General features: G+C 27.9%; 1 protein-coding gene across 4 annotated transcripts in view; it reads right to left on the reverse strand.

Moving 5' to 3' along the window:
- LOC102671460 (AT-rich interactive domain-containing protein 5B-like) overlaps window positions 1-5141 on the reverse strand; it is a 106117-nt gene that overhangs the window by 21019 nt on the left and 79957 nt on the right. The window lies entirely within an intron of this gene.

Below are 5141 nucleotides of genomic sequence, written 5' to 3' on the forward strand. Positions count from 1 at the left end.
CCCATCGCTCGTTCGGATATATCTCGTTCCATTCCGTGTAAACGATAAAAATATGAGCCTGAGGAGGCGGCGTTCGTTACTTTCAGCTTGTTATCGATCTTCCCGAGTCGAACTCTCTCATGTAATTCAATAATGCAACATGGCATTATTACACGAACTCCGTTACCGTATTTCCTGTATTGCTTCGCGTTTCAAAATAGTGTTGTGCCGTATGAACGGCAATATTATTAGTCACGAGGGCCGAGGGGTGGGGGAACACGAGCGGAGTAGCAGGAGGGAGAGAGAGGGGAAGTAGAGAGGATAGAGGGAAGGGGAAAGGGTGGAGGAGGGGTGGAGGAGACGTTCTGTTACTGACATTTAGCGGTTTATTAATCGATACATTCTCTCTACTCCGTTTTAGCGTTTGACACGAATGTTATTCATGTTATTTCGTTTGTCATTCGTGTTATTCTATTCGATCGAATAGAATTTTCGACAGAAATATCCCATTTCATTTTTCCCCTCCCATTTTAGATATAAATTGACAAAAGGATTGATGAATATCAGGAATATCTTTTTTTTATTATGGTCGTTATTAATTTCAATTTAAATAATATTCTGGTATTTAATATTACCAGGTTAATTTTTAAATAATTTATTCCATAATTCTCGATCATGTTATGATAAAAAGAGAAAGATAAATGAATTTATTAAAGAATTGAGTTAAAAAAAAAAAAAAAAAAAAAAAATTTTTAAAAAATTGGTTAAAAAAAAAAAAAAAAAAAAAAAATTTTTAAAAAATTGGTTAAAAAAAAAAAAAAAAAAAAAAAATTTTTAAAAAATTGGTTAAAAAAAAAAAAAAAAAAAAAAAAGAAATGACAGTTGAAATAGTATTTTGGCCGCGATTCGCTTGATCCATTAAACAATCGATTTACATTTGTAATTTCGCTGCATTTGCTGGATTTCTCATTAGCGAACAATACGATATAAATGAATGGGAGATAGGTATACAATGAACGTGCTTTTCATTCGTTCGACGATTATCGAAAACACAATTTGAAACACATTTGATATGGTTTGAACGGTTCAATGGGGAAACGAGGCTCGAATAAATTTCGTTATAAGCGAAATATATATTAATATTAATTTGCGATTGTGTTATTCTACTTTGATATTAAATTCCATGAATATTCGTGTTTTGAACAGCAAAAGTCTAACAAATCTATTCGACTTTCGACCATCTGCCTCGTAAATTCTTTCCTTATACCTAACATACGAGATCCATAAATTATGTTTTTTATATCCCACTAATATTCATTCATTTCAACTGCAACTTTCTTAAAAGTCTTCTATATAAGGTTACAAGTCTCACGGGTACAGCTTGTATGTATTATGTCTGGAAGTATATATTATTATGAAGTGGAAATACAACTGTATTGAGGAGCGTGTGAGTAAACGTTTTTCATAGCCTAATGGTTACAATGGTCTATAAGTATGTAAGGTAAGGGATAATGCGTTAAGTAAATTGCCTTGATGTCGATGAAAAGTGGGGCGACATTTGTATTGGCGCAAAACATTGGAATTTTTGTTATCGCATCACCCACGCTTCGCTGCAAGCAATCGTTTCATCATAAAGAAATATCATTCGTAAGAATATCGACTAAAAATAACTGATGGTTTCTATATTCGTATATTCCTGAAAAGAAAATTGAAAGAGAAATTATTAAAAGATAAAAAAGAAATATCTTACCTTTGAGAAATTAACTCTCTTAATGTATATGAATTTAATTTTTAATATAACTATTAAACATTGAATAAGAATAATATAAAAAAAAGAATAATATAAATATAAAAGAATAAATTTATAATGTTTCTTGCTTACTTTTTTGTCATTTTTTTCTAGTCGTAAAATATTTGAATTTTTATGTAAATAAGAGTTGTAATAAAAAAAATATTAGAAATTACTTATTGTTCACTATAAATAATAAAAATATTCATGTGATTTTTTAATGAATTTAAATTTCAAAAAAGTATCGTGAAAGTTCTTGGGAATATAAATTAAACATTCTTAAAATAGATATATTTATATATTCCAGTCAGAATATTTTTGTGCTCATTTTAAAGATATCTGCTAAAATATGTAAAATAAAATAAATATAAAATAAATTATTTTATTTTACAATTTCTAAAACGATTATAAAATTTTCAAATAAAATTTTTGAAATTAATTTTTTATTGCGATTATTTCAATTACACATTATTTAAATTATTACGATTAAATATACATATTCTCAAGAAATTAAATTTTCATTCGAAGAAACGAAATTTCATATTCACTAACCTAATAATTTAATCCAACGTTGGAAAGCGGAAACTGCTAAATATTATGTATACGTATATTAAACGAATATGCAAATCATTTTCATTATTAATAATTTTAATAACTTAATTGAAAAAATTGTTTATTATTTATTTTACTTTTTATGTATTCTTTTTTTTTATTTTTAATATGCCGTTTGTTTCTTATTTTTTTTATTTTTAATAATTATCAAAATTCTTTACTGATATTGAATTTTGATGAAATATTCAAAACTATATAAAAAAAAATTTTTTTTCTGCACTGCGTCTTTAACGATGGAGATATTTTTAATTAAAAGAGAATTCATGAATATGCAAGTGATTTGTAGCTGTTTTTGAAACATCCATTGGCAAAGAATACTGTCACAATTCAAAAAATGACGGGTTTTCGGGAAATTGAAATCTCGTCTGGCGGAGGTGAAATACAAATGTAAATAAAATCGAGTTTCCCGTCAGCTAAAACCTATTTCAAATGGAATCGGTTCATATCCATTCATAACTTAAATAAACTAAAAGCTGTTTCAGATAGAAACTAAATAAATAAATATACATTCATAAAAATTTATCTAAAAAATATGAATTTTTCAGAAATTATTATTCAACTAAAATAAATGATATTTTATTGTGAAACTGTATCAAACATAAAAATAAATATTTTTAAATAGATAGACAAAATAATTTCTAATATAATTATACGAAATATATATATATATATATAGAGAGAGAGAGAGAAAGAGGAGTGTTAATATATACACATACCGGTATATATAAATGTTGGAAAAAAAAAAAAAAAAGACTCACTACTCCCCTGACGAGAATTGAATACGTTTTCCGAGACGAGTGTCAGTGAAACAATTTCTAAAGGCTCGACAAGTTGGAGGTGCTCAAACGAAACGAAAGCTCACAAGTGTTGAACAGAGAGGAGTTCATTTTTCCCCGGTTCTCGTTAGAGTGACGAAAAGGGCCGACTTCTCGCGAAGATTGACGATTTAATTTAAGAATTCTCCATTCACTGAGGCTCTTTCTACTGTTCGTAGAAATATATACGTATATATTTTCGTTTGGAGAGATAGAAAAGCGGTGCTCAAATTATTAAAATTGGAGAAATCGTTGCTCAGAACTGGTTATGAATTTTAATGCATTTTAAATCAAAATCTGTACTGAAAATGTTTATTTCTTATCTTTTCTCCATTTTTTTTGAAATTTAATAAAATTAATATCTTTTTAAATATTTTCTTAATTTTTCTAAATAATTTGAAAATTTCTTTTTTAAATAACAATGGAAATTGTTCAAACAATATGATTAAATTGCTCTAAAACTTGTACAGAGAAGAAAAAGGGAGAAAAGAGGAAAGAAAAAAGTGAGCAAGGAGAGGTAATTTTATTAAAGGAGGAAGAAAAAGAACAGACGATGTAGAAGGAAAGAAATTAAGAAAGATGGGGATCAATTGTGAAGAATGAATAAGGACAGAGCGATTTGAGTGAAGAGAAAGAGAGAGAGAGAGCGCAAGTAAAAAATAGCGAAATAGAAATTGAATGACAAGGAAAGACTTAAATAGTGAAATAATGAACAAAGAAAAAAAATGAGAGGAAGCAGACAAGTGGAGGAGAAAAAGACAGATATTAAAAAAGAGATGGCAAAGAGGAGCGTGGTCTCCGTGATTGAAAGGGAGAGAGAGGAGGAGTAGAGGCTTTGTAAGAGGAAGAAGGGGAAAGAGTAAACGAAATAAAAAGAGACGGAGAAGGTAAGAGAATAGGGGAAAGAAGAATCCCTTCCTTTCTCTGTAGGGAGAGTCCATACACAGTTGGTCAAAGGTTACTATACAGGCAACTGTGCACGACTGTGTTTAGAATTATCCAATCCAATCCAAGCTATACAAGCAAAACATATAATGTACAGTAGAGAGCAAAATTACTTTCCTTGTGAAAACTTTTACCTCTTTATCTTTCCTCTATCGTTCATTCGCGTGTTCGTAATATAATTGATTAAAATTCAAATAAACAATTTTTCTCCAAAAAATGAGAAGGAATGATTATATGAAATCAAACTTATTCTTCTATTTTCCATTGAAAAAATACCAAGAATTTCAAGTAAAATAATTTTTATCGGATTATATTTTCATACCTCAATACCTTCCTTTTTTTTTTATCTTCTTCTTTTCGAATATATAAATTTTATATGAATTTAAAATTTAATCACAAACCTCGAAGTATAATACATCAATCATAATATGGTTGTGAATGAATTATAAATTAGAATTTTTAATGAACAACGGATGCTAATGAAATTAATAATTATATAAATTAATAATTATAATAATAAATATTAATAATTATTATTAGTAATATTTAATTATTTAAACATAATGAATCGCGTTGATTTTATTTATAAAAATATCGAACAGAAACAAAAGTGATATTTTTTTCTGCTCGTCAAATATTCAATTACCGTGCACCAACGATGTAAAAGCAACGCGAATGAACGTGGACGAGGCCATAAAGGAAGAAAACCTTGAAGAAAGATGGCTCTAACTACTCGACATTGGCCAACGAGCTGAATAGGCAACTTGACATAATATAAAATCATTTTACCAAAGAGAAATATTTCAAGAAGAATTATTCTCTTTAATGCAACTCGACCTTATACGTTTTCCTCTAATGAGTTTTATTTAAGTTCTCTTACCAAACAAGTTTCATCACTATTAAGAGTAATTTCATCCAATTAATTCATTTATTTAAAATATTCTGCTTTTCTTAAAAAAAAAAAAAAAAAAAAAAAAAAAAAAAAAAAAAAAAAAAAAAAA

This window comes from Apis dorsata, unplaced genomic scaffold (genome assembly GCF_000469605.1).
Source record: "Apis dorsata unplaced genomic scaffold, Apis dorsata 1.3 scaffold_946, whole genome shotgun sequence".
Lineage (NCBI taxonomy): Eukaryota > Metazoa > Arthropoda > Insecta > Hymenoptera > Apidae > Apis > Apis dorsata.